The sequence below is a fragment of the Vulpes vulpes genome, chromosome 6 (assembly GCF_048418805.1).
Source record: "Vulpes vulpes isolate BD-2025 chromosome 6, VulVul3, whole genome shotgun sequence".
Taxonomy (NCBI): Eukaryota; Metazoa; Chordata; class Mammalia; order Carnivora; family Canidae; genus Vulpes; species Vulpes vulpes.
This window is the reverse complement of record NC_132785.1, coordinates 93,590,992-93,605,801: the sequence shown is the minus strand read 5'-3', so window position 1 is coordinate 93,605,801 and position 14,810 is coordinate 93,590,992.

Genomic DNA, 14,810 nt, shown 5'->3' with positions numbered 1-14,810 from the left:
TGGTGTCTCTCCCGTTACTGTAAAAATAAGGGAGGTTGGGAAGAGGCGTTGAGCAGTCTCTGAAACTAATTTTTCCATCACCTTTGCACAACTTCGTTTAACAGACCACGGAGTCCAATCCCTTTGAATTGACGGCGAAGTAGAAATGAGTTCCCCCTGGCTGCAGGCGAGGGAGGGAGGGAGAGGGAGGCGCGAGCTAGCGCCGCCTTAAAGCCAGCCGGGAGCATCACCGCTCAGGCCAGACCCGGTCTGATAAAGTTAAGCCCAGGCAGGGTGCAGACTCGGGCTGGAGTGACGTCACCGTCTGGAGGCGTCGGGGAGCGACCTGCCGGGCGTGCGGGCGATTAACCATCACCCGAGGCGCGGGACGCAGGTGGGGGTGGGGGGCAGCCGGCTTCGCGGGGAGCCGCGGTCCGCACGGTGCATCCTACGCGCGATTCTTGGCCCTCGTAGTGCGCCCTTGGGAGTGCTTCTAGCCTTCGCAGATCAGAGAAATCCAACCAGACCAAGTTCCGGCTCTCGAGCTTTGCAGAGAATGGTCATTGCCCTCAACCGCCCTGACCGCGCCCCTGTCTGCGTGTGGGGGGTCCGCGCCCCCGGCCCGGCGACCCGCGGAGGACGGCGGCAGCCCCTGCCCGCGCCTGCGGGAGCCGCGCGCCGGGCCGTGAGCTGTGCCCCGGGCTCTCCGCCCAGCCCCCGGCGGCCTTTCCGAGCCGCCGCTCTGCCCTGTGCCCTGCGAGCCCGGGGCGAGGCTGCCGCCGGCCACGCTCCCGCCCCACTCGGAGGCCTGCGGGCGCGGCCCGGGGGGCCGAGGACTCGCTCGCCCCTGGAGTCGCTCCCTGCCTCTGGTCGGCCGGAGGCTCAGGTCCGAGCCCGGGACCTCCGCGGGGCCGCAGCCCGGCGCTCGGCCTGGTCCTCAGGCCGCCCGGGATCCGCCGGGATCCGCCGGGATCCGCCCGGGGCGCCGTGGGCCGCGGGGCAGGGTGCAGGGGCGGTGCGCGCCGCCAGCCCCGGGGGAGCGCGGCCTCCTCGAGCCGCGAGGTCGGGCTCCCGGGGTGGGGTGGGGGTGAGTGTGCGTGTGTGGTCCGGCGGGAGGCGAGCACCTGCGCCGGAGGGAACGAGGGGCGCGGCCCGCGGAGAGCACGAGCCCGGGAGAGGGGGGCCAGGGGCGCGAAAACGGGCCTGAGGGGCCTCCGGCTCCGGCTGTCCCGTCCCCGTCCCCGTCCCCGTCCCCGTCCCCGTCCCCGGGAGGAAGCGCCGCAGACGCTGGGGCCCTGCGGGCGGCGACGGGGAGGCCGCCTGCGCCACCGCGGGGGCTCCCGCCGCCGGGGCGTCCAGCTGGGCCCGCCGTGGGCCGTCCGAGGTCTCCCAGGACGGGCAGGTGCCCGGAAGGTGTGCTCGCGGGCCCGCCCTCCCTTGCCGCCCTGGGCTCTGAGCTGAGGCTTTCCGAGGGGCGCCTCGTACCCTCGACTCGACCCCTCCCTCCTAGCCCTGGACGTGCCGGCCTTGAACCGAGGGCCCTGTCTTCCCTTCGGACCCGGGCGCAGCACTCCACGCGCGGCACTGCACGGCCCCGAGGGCTGCAGGCCGGGTCTGGAACCGGGAAGCGGCGCCTGTGGCGTCCCGGACAGCGCCGGGCAGCGCGCTCCGCCACCTGCAGGGCCCGGGCGCCAGCCCTGTGGCCGCCCCCGCTTAACCAGAAGTGGGTCTTCAGGCAGCCAGACCCGACATGCGCAACGCAAGTTTGAACCCGCTTCTAACACCCGGTGAAAACCTCGGTGTTGTTCCCGGGACAAAGCTGTAATCCAAAACCAGGCGTGCCTGCCTTAGGTGGTGGTTTACTGCATACAGAGACATGTTTTAATCATGCAAAAGAGAAAAACAAAGGAGTCAGGCAGGAGTCGGGCGCATCCTACACAAATGGAAGCTGACTTCGTACAAAACAACCCAAATGGAAACAGGCAGGGTCGGGCCCAGCCACGACCTCTCCTGCTCCTTGTCTTCCTTCCAAATCTTTAGGAAAGACAGATCTTTCCCTTTCCTACTACAAAAGGGTCCAAGCGCAGTCACACATCTGCATGCCCAGCTCAACACACCTGTTTTTCGCTCCTAAACTGGCAACGCCCTGTAAGCCCAGCGCGCCCTGATAAAACCTGATCCCCCAGCCGCTCCATTTCCGCCCTTGGGTTAGCATGATAGGAAACACAGGGAGCCCCTGGGATGGAGAGAGCAAAACCCCAAACAAAACCCACCCGATGTCTTTCAGTATTAGGCTCTGAAACTGCACAGATTATGGGATTTGTCTCGGACAGAATTAACATTACATGTGAAACCATAGTGCTCTGGTGTATTGAGACACATTGTATAGGATTGCTTGGAGCATCTCTTCCTACTGCCTGTTAATAGCAATATGAGGCCTTGAAACCATACGTGTTTTTGTTTTTAACCTGATTAAAATAAAATTTAGGCACTGTTTGGAAAGGACAGTTTTTCTGATGTAGGCAATTCGAAGGAAACGGAACCCAGTACGGGAGATGGAGGAAGCTTCTGTATGCAAAAGTGGCTGGAGAGGAGAAGTAAGCAGGCAAAACGTCTTAAAGGCCTTCTACTATGCAGCAGCTCCCAAAAGCAAGGCAACACTCCCCCGCCCCCCCATTCCAAAGGGAATCTGTCAGATTTCCTCTCTTGCAAGCAAGCAGTGTGTTTTATATTTAAAAATCAACCTGCTGCCGACTGCAAACAAACAATAAGCAAATTCAAATAAAGGAGCCCTACCAAATCCAACCCATTTGGTCAAAGATAACTGCAGGTGCCTGAGAGGCCAGGCTATCACTGGGGGGAGGGTCGACTTCGAATTTTGTTTTTCTCCTAAAGGGAAAGTTGAACAGCATGAGGTCTATGACTCACTTTTATTCCTTAATCTCCCCCACTCTTTACCTTCAACTCTTAGTGGAAGGAAACAGGGAATTTGGGGTGGAAAAAAACAACAACAAAAAAAACCCAAAAAGGAATCCCACAGCAAATATAATGGTGAGTGGCCAAAGTTTGAACTGACTTCTGTTTCAGCACCACAAAGGAAAAAAAAGCTGTGCAAGAATCAGAATCCTCTGCCACCCTCTCCTAGTATCCTTGTCTTAGTTTGCCTACTGTGGAGGTGGGAAGGGGGCCTTTGGATTAAGGGTTTCTTAGTCTACTTGACATCACTGGGAAACACTTACAGGCTGAAGGTGTCTTCATAAATAAGATGCCAGTATCTAGCAGCTATACCATTGCTGATTTTTACCCCCTTGAACTGCCCATGATGAGACCAGCAAATCCCACCTTTGAAAGTCATAGGAGCAGCAGTTTGCTGCACCCTGCTACAGGGTCTGCTGCCCTTCACCCTGAATTCCCCAGGTAAAGGCCTGAAAGCACACCTTAGGGTCAGCTTTTGGGTGAAGGCTCTCCCTTAGGTCCTTCCCCCAATCTCCCAACTGGAATCTCCAGAGGCCTGAGGCCACACTGAAATCTGAAAATCACTCATCCCAGCCTCTAGTTGTTAAAATCTGTTCCAAGAACCAATAGTCACATTTTAGGCTCATGGGCCATTAATAAAAATCTCCTTAACATTCAAATGGCTCTAAAATGCGTTGATGGCGGATTACTGGGGCCTAATGGACGTCCTGTGTGACAACATGGTCCCTGAATAGCGATGTTCTGGAGTGGGTGTCGGACCACAGCTCCTTGATTATCAGCTTACGGCCAAACCACATTTTAGCTGCGATGCTCTTAAGAGGAGGCGTTCTTCCCGACAGCAGAGCGGAGTCTTCTGCGTTCTTCATTTAACCGGATTTAACAAACGCAAAGAGTTTTGGAAAGGGGAGGGGACACGTGCCCGTAGGCAACAAGGTCACCTCCAGACGTAGGAGGGGCGGGTCGCCGGCCACTGCCCCTCCTCCCGGCTTTTAACAGAGCCTCGCTGAAAGGCGGTGGTGCGGTCGCTAGAGGCCCGCGCCGGGGCTGTGTGCGGGGCGCCCGGCCCGGCCTTCCGCGCGGCGTCCCCGCGCTTCCCCGCCTGGGCGCAGCGCCCCCGAGGCCGCGGCCTTCCCGCCCCGACTAGGCCCGCGGGGTCCGGGGCGCTCCCGGGCGCTCCCGCCGGCGGCGCGGAAGCCTTCGGGCCCGGCAGGTCGCAGTCGACGGCGCCGAGGACGCCCGGGCAGCGGCCGCGCCGCCGGGGAAGCAGCGGAGTCCCGGGGTCGCGGGGTCCCGGGGTCGCGGGCAGATGGGGCCCCCGGCCCCCGCCCTCGGCAGGCGCAGCCGAGGGTTCCGAACGCTGGGCCTCCTGCGCCCCGGCGGCGACCCCTGGAGAACAGGGCGAGTCCCGAGCACCGCGGGGAGGCAGCTTCGGGCCGGCCGCCAGGGGCTCCGGGACCACGACCCCGCGAGCCGTTCCTCCGACGGCAGCGGGCCTCGAACCCGCGGCGGCCAGGTCCCCCGCGGAGATGGAGGAGCGGCCCGCGGCGCGGCTCTCGGAGGCGGCGGGGGGAGGGGAGGCCGCGGGCCGCACGCCCCGCGCTGCCCCCCTGCGGGCGGCTCCGAAGCCCACGCTTCCTCCTTCCAGCTCCTCGTGGCCAGGAGGCGCGGGTCGGGGCTGGCCTGTCCTTGGAGCCCGAGACCTAGCACAGCCTCTGCCCCCGAGGCCGCAGCCGGCGCCATCCCCGGGGATGCGCCCCTCGGGGCCTGGGCGCCCGCTGCCAGCCCCCTCGGGTTCCAGCTGGAGGCCGGGTGCCCCGTGCGGCCACGTGCCCACGGCTGGTTAGTGGTTAGCAGTGCTTTACAGTGCACACTAACGGGGTACCTGCCGAGCGTTTCCTGAGTCCTCCTTGCCCACTGACCCACGCATGTTTGTAACCTTTGAGTTATGTTTGGTTTGAAATTTCCAGCCATTCATTCATTCTTTTTTTTAGATTTTATTTATTTATGAGAGAGAGAGAGAGAGAGAGAGAGAGAGAGAAAGAAGCAGAGACACACACACAGGCAGAGGGAGAAGCAGGCTCCATGCAGGGAGCCCGACGTGGGACTCGAACTTGTGTCTCCAGGATCATGCCCTGGGCTGAAGGCAGCGCTAAACCTCTGAGCCACCCGGGCTGCCCCCTGCCATTCATTCTTAATTGCTATTGCAAAGCTGAGGGATTTAGTTTTCTAACACGGCAGGCGGGGGTGGGGGTGGATATTTTCCAGGTTTTACACACACACATCCAAAAATGAAATTAGATAATTTTGGAATGAAGAATCACATTAATATTATAAATATTAAATTGATTCAAGTCTCTAATTGAGATGCATTTTTCCATAGCTCTTCTCACTGATTAAATTGATTTTATTTTTAATTTTAGTCTAAGTTGGCCACTTTGAAGCTTTAGAAGGCTAATAACTCAGTTTATTACTATCTTTACCAAAAACCATAGCCTTTATTTAGTCTTAAAACTGATTATAGATAGGGCCCTTTGATCTTGAGATGGGAGAGAAGTAAAAAACTTGGTACAAACACACATTCTCCTTTTTCAAGAACAAATACTCGAATTGATTAAACCAATAATTTTGATTCCTGACCATTTTAAATGGGTGCAGTGTTTTCCCTTTTCCTTTTTTTCCCCCTTTCCATATATATATATATATATATATATATATATATATATATATAGGTATGGAGTGTATAATGCACACGCTTTTATTAAGAAATGCCTGAGCTGATATATTTTTCAGAAATTCTTAACCTCTGGTTCAAACTAACTTCCCTTTGGGGTGGTTGTCCACGGATAGATTTTAGAGAATGGGTGAATTTCCTCAGTTCAGAATACTTTTTTTGGCCTTTGTTCACTTCAGTTTTTCTGGGTAGAAAATCAAATTGAAATTAAGGGCCATTGGTTTTTATGATTCATATGTTGTGAACCAATGGTGAACTCGGAGATGAAAACTTGTAGTTCTCACTAAAAGCTGGACAAGATGGCAGCCCAGTGAAATTTAGATCTACCCCTAACTTTTTGAGACTTTGATTTTTTTTTAACAAAGTAATCTAAAAAATTCCTTTTATTTTTAAATCATATCTAGTTAGGCATAATTTGAATTATCGTCCATGAGGCTGTTTATGTAGAACACATTGTAAAATAACAAATGAAGTAAATAAGACTTATTTTTAATATCATCTACATGTGAAATGCAAAGTAGAAAATGTAAACAAATATTTTAATGATTCAGACCAAAAAGCCTCTTTAGCCAAAACAAAACAATCAACTATAATAACAGCAAAATATTACCTGGGCCTGATTTAAAACTTCAGAACATCTAGTGTGAATTGGATCTCTCTCTTTCTCTTCATGCACATATATAAATTTAGTATATCTAGGTTCTCAAATTTTTCTGTTGAAAGGTTTTTCATTTTCCTTAAAGTTTAATGATTGTCAAAGGTGGATGAAATAATAGGTAAGGGGGGGGGGGGGCGGATTCTGACTGAATCAGGAGGACATGGCCACAACATCCAGGTAAGGAATTCAAGGGCAGGTGGTATAGTCACCTGTAGGGAACCCAGAGTAGAATTTAAATTAAATACTCAGAGGCCTGTCTTCAGAATCCCAGATCTAGCCCATTCCCCCCGTCCCCACACACACAACTCCCCAGTTTACTTCCAGCCTTGTCTGAGAGGATATCTTCCATTAGTGCAAGAGGAAGCATAATCTATGGGTTTATTTAGCATTTGATCTTTGCGCAGAGGCTTCCATTTAGAGTAACCATTGCAGCTAAGATTTGGATCTGGTCCCTAAAATAGCCTGAACCGAGCGACCTCAGGCAAGTAGACGCTAGATACTAGCAATTTATTTCATATCAGCTCCCAAGCCATCACCAGATGATAACAACCCTTGGACACCGTTAATCTCTGCTTGACTCAAACTGGTGACCGCAAGGTGAAAGGCAGGGCGTTATCTCTGAGCAATTCATGTGGCCTTCCACAGATTGCCAGTTGGGCCAATACAATTGAAGCCTCTTCTCCAGTGGTTACTTTAAAATTTCATATCCAAAGTCTTTGGTCTTTGTTGGACTGGAAGGTAGGAGGGCTTTATCAAGGAAAATGCCCGAGGGCCAAGATGTGGGAGCTTAGAATCCAATACAAATTAGAAAGGTTGAAAAGGTAACTGTGTTTTTCCTGCCCAATAAACTTTAAACAACATCTCTGTGACTATGGCTAGAAAAAGCCTCTGGAAGTGAATTTTTTTTTTTTTCCAAACAGTAGAGGGAAAATGCACATTAAAAAATAAAAGGCAAAGTACTATCTAGAATTGGTTTTATTGTTTTGAAAATGGCTTTATTTTTGCAATCTGGAAGGTCAGCTCAGATCACCATATAGTCATTCGATATCATTTCAGAGCCAAAAGGGGCAGCAGAAAGCAGGTGGAACAGTGGAGAAAAAAGGAAATGGATGTACTGGTGAATGAAAGCGTGTGCCGGTGCCCAGAGGGAAGCCAGGCTAAGGGACCTGCAGGCAACTGCTAACTATTTGCACTTTTCAAATATGCAGAGGGAACAGTTTTAGCCTCATATCCCAGGGTACTCAGCTCTAGCCTGAAGTCATAGAAATGTGCCTTTACTGCTTGGTGGAATTATTTTGCCTCTGCTGCTCCAATATCCTAGTCGTAATCATTCTATTTGATTTTGCTAGGTGGCTCTGGAAAGGATTGATGAATAAAAAAATTGAGAGATTTCAAAAATACTACTGCTATTTTAATAATATGTTGTTTAAGGTCCATGCGTTGGAAGTGGGTTGTTGTGGGTAAAAGTAAACACGAATTATTCTAGATATTTTTAGCAATAAGCTCCGCTGGACAGGATCAAAGATCAGCTTGACACATGCAGAATTTCAATTGGTCAGCAAACAGTGTCACAGAGACATCCCATGATGTTGTTCCATAACTTCATTCCTAGACCTTTTGTTTGCTGACCTAGCTTTTTAAATTAACTGATATCTGCAAACCCTACTCCATTGTTTGGTATCTTGTCCCCAAAATGATACACTAAATAAACAAGCCCAAGTTATAATTACTAATCTTAGGATGACTGCATTGTATACAATTGGTAAAGGGATGCCCCTTAGGATAAAAAGTCACCAGTTGATAAAAGTGGTGTATTTTGTGACGATGGAAGATTCTGTAAGCGATTGTGGGGAAATAGGGCATGGAATAAACAGTGAAGTCTTGTTACTGCTTAAAACTGGCCTTGGCTCGGTATCTGGCTGATATAATGTTAAAAAAAAAAAAAACATAAAAAGAATCACAGCATTTGCCTGGTCAAGCAAGAGGCAAAGCAAAATATGTTTAGATATTTGGAGGAGATTACAATTTCAGAACTATCTCTCCTTAGTATCTGTCTGCTTCATAAGAAGTGGTCGGGATAGAGTCTAGAGCCGTGATAAGAGGAATGTTCTCTTGGTCTGGTGCTGCCACATTTTCATAATGGTAATGAGGAAGGTTGGATCAATCTCCCATATTGAAATGATTTGCATGTATCTTAATGGAATCAGCAGAACATTGGAGTAGGTGATTTACTCAGCCTTTCAAGGATCTATCGAAACTGGCAAATTTACTGCTTTCCAGAGGTCAGTTTTTTACTGTAGATCTAGAACTTTTACATTTGTGTGTTTCACTGATAACTTGAGTCTATCTGGTGCCAACAGAGGCCTTTCCTTGTGGAGGTGCAGCAAGATGTTCATCCTGCTGAACATCTTGAGCTTTTTTCTGAGCATTGGTTAATTTTAACCTCAACTTCACATACAAACTGGGTTGCTACGGTGGTGGCAGAGGTAGAAGGAGGTATCCCTGGCTCTCATAATATTGTAGAAACCCTCATACAACATTAATAAGTAGATGTGACTTCCGGCTGCCTTAAAAAAGTATAAGCCAATACATATTATTTGTTATTTGTGAAATTAACCCCTTGTTTCAACAGGAGAGTAGTTAAGGATACTGGGAGAGCATTCAGGTTTAGAATTGAATTGTCTCTGCGCTGCCCGGGTTGCTCAGCGGTTTAGCGCCACCTTTGGCCGAGGGCGTGATCCTGGAGACTGGGGATCGAGTCCCACGTCGGGCTCCCTGCATGGAGCCTGCTTCTCTCTCTGCCTGTGTCTCTGCCACACCCCCCACACCCCCGTGTCTCTCAAGAATAAATAAATAAAATCTTAAAAAAAAAAAAAGAATTGGATTGTCTGGATTTGAACCCAGATTCCTCTATAAGGAAGTAGAAATATCTTATAGAAGTCGATATTTTCCCTTATGAAGACTATCTAACAACCCCTCTGTGCCTTAGTGTCCTCATCTGTAAAACAGGAAAAATAATAGTTTCTACTTCCCTGATTGTTGTGAGGATTAAAGCACTTAGCTCAGTGTCTGGTAGGTAATAGGTACTTAATCCATGTTCCCTGTTACCGTTACCACCATATTGTCATTGTCATCAGTCTCTGGCCAGCAAAACGGAGCCAGAGTCAGCATCCTTGATGAACTAACATGGACTCTACTCATTCTACTAAAAGGACAAGAACACAGATATAGGAAGAATGCAAGAAGAGTGATCATAAAATGTTGTATAGTATGTATCAAACTATAGATGTAGCCTAACTGCATGGTTAAATTCATTTTGCATTGTGTTTGCCTTTATCACAAAAAGTCTTTGCTTTTTGTTCAACAGTCGAAGAAACCATAAGGATTCTGAAATCTGCAAATATATTTGGAAAGAAGGAAGTAAGAGCAAAGACAAACCTGACAAGGACGTCAGGGTATAACAAAACAAACCACCCTGCTATCTTTATTTTTTATTATTATTTATTTATGATAGTCACACAGAGAGAGAGAAAGAGGCAGAGACATAGGCAGAGGGAGAAGCAGGCTCCATGCACCGGGAGCCTGATGTGGGATTCGATCCCGGGTCTCTAGGATCACGCCCTGGGCCAAAGACAGGCGCTAAACCGCTGTGCCACCCAGGGATCCCATGCTATCTTTAAATCATACTTCTATTCCTCTCCATGTAAGATTTTAAAAATATTTATCCATTATTGCAGATAGCTTTATTTCCAGTTCCAAATGCTCTGAACCCCAACGTGCTCTCACTATTGTTGAGAATAATCCTAGCATCTTTATTCCCACATACCGTAGGTTAATTCAGTCTGTGGGCAATGTTTATTGCCTCCTCCTCCTCTCTGAAAATGCTGTCAAAACATGATTTTAATTTCTTTTTAAGTGTAGTTTAAACAAGGCTGCCAACACATTTCACAATTTTCCCCCTAAACATCGCATTTAACAAGAAAAGTGAGGTAAAGTTGTTTAGTAATAAAATAATAAAGACCTTGTAAATTGGGCCCTTGGTTTAAAAAAAGAAGAGAATAATTGGGAATAAAAAAAAAAGCTTTATGCAAATCAACTAGTATGGATGATGGCAGAAGGAGAAGAGAACAGGGTAATGAATTTGTTCAAATGAATTTACTGAAGACGGCAATTCAGCTCTCTAAGGAATTACAGAGAAAACGAGTAAGTGGCTAGAGGGGCTGATATCTCAAGAAAGCCTGAATAGGCAAAATGGACCACGTTTCCAAAGAGCAAAGCTTTAGTCATCAGCTTCCACAGTTCTTCAGGTCTGTGCAATTTGTTTAAAATTGCAAAATCAAAACATGTCTCTGAGTGCGCGGACAAGGAGGCAAGACCTCCTTTGTGATGTCTGCGACGGAGCAGGGACCAGACAACCACCTGCAAGTGTCTGGAAAGGCATTCACCCATCAGAATTGTCCAGGGTCATCCCAGAAATGGGAAATGATGATACCTCAGATGTGGGGAAGAGTCACTCACAGGAAGTGATACAATCTTCAGTCAGGAGCATTTGAAGCCAGGAAAGAAAGAGATCTCGTAATGAAGCCTTGGGAACTGTCCAGCGTCAGCAGAGAGCTCCACTCTTGGCTAAGTGACCTGTTAGGTGAGAATTTCCACCTACAGTGTACCTAATTGTATGCTTATTAAACACCACTCTTCTTTTTCAATTCTTTTTGACAGTTATGACACTAATGGTGTTATTGCCAAAGGGACTTTTGTAGGTTCATATAGATTTGCATTTGTTCCGTGAGGAAACGTTAGTTATTTAATAAGAGCCGGTATATGCCTTGGAGACACTTCAGCTTTGACCTCTTCAGGAGATTGAAAGAATAACCAAGCACATTGTAGCTTCTCGTGCCTGCTGTAAATTTCTCTGAACAGCGGACGCTAACTGCATTACTAACAATTATACGAATAATAAAATCATATTTTTCTGGCCCCAGAGACATGAAAATGGATATTAGAATGGCTACAGGAAAGGATTCTCAGGTGTCAGACTTAAAAAATTAAGCTTCCATTTAAACCTTCATTAAGATTTAGGAAAACTAGGACCATCACAAGATGTATCTATTCATTCAGTAACTATTTGAGGGTCTTCTCGGTACCAAGCACTCCCCAGGCACACAAGGTTTCATGGAATTCACATTCCATGGACCTCATATTTGTGTTTATGGGAGAGACCATACTGCTGGGTATGGTCTCTCTCATAATGGGAGCCGAAACTTCTGAGTCTAATGGAAAATACTGGTGGATTTAAAGATATATGGAAACGTAAGTGACACTAGAAGCTTTATAGTTTGTTGGTACTCTAGTGAATGAGAACACATATTTTCGAAACACATCTACAAAGAATTCAGATGTTCTAATGAACGGAAGTGGTTTGTGATGCTACACACTCAAGCCCCACTGGGTGTCCTGGGCATGTGAAGGATGGTTGGAGCACAGGAGATACTCCACACTGAGAACATACGTGGGTCCTAGGGTCTGTGGCTGCTGAAGCTCCATATGGTGTCCTGTGTCCTGGCCTTGTTGTGTGACAGTTGCTGCTAACAAGCTTGGCTTTGGCTTGAACGTCTTTGAAACTAACCCCTCCTTTACCCCTCCAATTGGCTCAATCAAACCGACTCCTTAAAAATCAGGGCTGTTAATGGAATGGCCAAAGTGTCACTGGGATAGGCAAAAGCAATCATTTAGTGTTTTCTACAGACATACTGATTGTAAATTAAAGAAAGGCCCTTTTGGAAAAGACAGCCCATTAAGAGACCACTTAATGTTTAATTACATACAGTTGGAAACTCTGCAGAGTAGCAGCACAGCCAAACGGCATCAAAATCTAAGACAGACACAGTGGCTGGTGCAGAGTTTCCTTTTGAGTTCCAGGTACAAAAATTCAAACCCAGAGTGGGGTGTTCTCACACTCCAAGGCTACCATAATACTTAATTATTACTGTCCCTGTGGTGTAATATGATCTTGGAAAATGTCACACAAGAATTCCTCCAAATTGTTTGTTTCATTACTCTTCCTCCTCCTCCCCAGTTTCTATTTCTTGGCTCTGTTCTTTTCTGTAGTTGCCATTCTCTCTCTCTTTCCTCCCTCCAAATGGCATTGTGATGTTGAATTCACCAGGTGTGCAAACTTCCTCCCTCAGCTGACACTTCTTTGGCAGAAAGCACAGGTTAGCCCAGCAGGTATTGTCAGGGTCAAGTTAAAAAATAACAAAACCTGCCAATGCAGATTTTCTTCTCTTAGTGCCTGGCATCAATGGGCTTGCAAAAAGACTGCTGTGGCTTTAATATTTCCCTTTTTACAGCTGGCATGAACTTGGCAGTCCATCCGCAGCTCACCACCTTTCTCCCACTCTGTCTTCTCAGAACCAGGGGATGGCTAGCATTCCTCTTGGTCCTAAGGCGGGGGTGGGGTGGGGTGGGGTGGTAGGGACAGGAGCAGAATGAAGAATTATTCTATTTAGAAAAAGTTGACTGGAACAAGTACTACCATTAGGTCTCAATTTAAACCCCAGTGGTCAGTGTTAAGTCCTTGATTCAGCAGAAGTGAGCTGGATTGGTAAAATGTTGGAGATGTTTAACCTCTGCGGTAGTCTTCTAAAATTTAAAACCAGAAGGAAACGTGGTACTATCAGTAGTGAGTTACACACCAAGTGAGTGCCAAAGTTCTTACCTGCTAGCTAAATTTAGAAACTGATTGCAAGAGAAATGGTACCAGGGTTTTGTTTTTGTTTTCTTTCTAAATTTCTTTATATTAATTCATTTAAGTTATCTCTACACCCAACATGAAGCTTGAACTCACAACCACACATGATCACGAGTCACACGCTCTTCCTACTGAGCCAGCCAGGCGCCCCTGTTTTCTTTTTTATGGTCTAGTGTTAATCCCACTAAAAATAATCCTACTGGGGAAAAAAAGTAGATATAGGTATCTTTAAGCAATCAGACTTGCTACAGACATTAGAAAGCTTTGTCTGAGAGGGAGTCCCCACATTGTTCCCAAGTCTTCCTCACGTGGTACGATTGGCACTGACATTCTTGAACCTTGTCAACAGCCAGTGCTCCCAACACACTGTTAGATCACAATGAGGTTGAATGATCAAATCAAGTTACAAGATGACTTTCTATACATGTTCATATTTCCTTTAATAATACAGTGGGGTTATACTTATTCTTTAATTTAGTGTGCAAATCCCTGTTTCTACTATGTCAGCTATGGGGCTGGCCTTGTTCACATTTGAAATTCCTGAAGGAGGTGTGTGTGAGAGAGGGAGGTGTGTGTCTCCCTCTGACACTTTTCTGCTCTAAAACATGTGGAGGTGTGGATACCACAAGATATCATTCTGCTGCCTGCACCAGTAGTAAAGAAAATCCCAGTGTACTTTAGGGTGCAATACTGACCAAGATAGGGGGTAATAATCTTTCATTTTACAAGAACAGATAGGCATTCTGCTAAGAAATAAAATGGTTAATATATTTAGAATAATCACTAATACTTATTAGATAGTATTAAAAGCTTCTGGTCCATGAAGCCATTAAATTTACATCAAACATCTAACCATCTAATTATAATATTAATGGGGAAAGAAAAAAGTATGTTGCAGAACTTTTTATTAATTTATTTTTTTTACAAAAATAGCATTGCTAGATACAAAATATTATCTATGTTTAAACATTCCAGACACGAGGCAAGTGATTGCATTGTCAGGGAAAATCGGCCTCCCCTCAAGTTAATGGCTGATATTATGATGCTCTAAGCCCCCATTAGCTATCCATTCTGATCTCAGATTAATCGGGCACAGCCATGAAACTGGGATTGGTTGTTGTCTCCATATTACCAGTTTCAACTGCAGAAGACGACCAGTAATCACTTTATCACCGAGTACAGTAGAAGTCAGGGAGAGATGGTAATTCACATCTACCAGCATCATATTCATATATATGTGTGTGTGCACAAGTGTGTAACACATACACACACACACACTTGTTTATTTGTTGACTTTTCATGTGTCTGTCGTCTCACTGTAGAAGATGAAATTTTCACTTTAAATTTATTTTTAACCCCTCAGTACTCAGTCCAGGACTTGGAATACAGCAGGTGCTTAATACAAAGAAATTGTTGATACATAAGGATGATTCTAGCAACCAAAGGCAAGGCCAGAAGGCATTTATCTGTCTGTTTTGTACCCTCTCTACCTTGATAGAGCCCTCACTTTGCTCTCTTATCTACCCATCCTGTTTTCTCCGCTCTACCTTCCAGTCTGTTTGTTCATGCTGGTATTAAATTTAGTTTCTAGAAACCAGATCTGTAACATATAAGGGCCACAGGATAGAGGCTTCCCATCTTAGCCTGGCATTTATGGTTCTACAACAGTGCTTTTCAAACTTTAATGTACATACAAATCATCTGGGGTTTTAAGA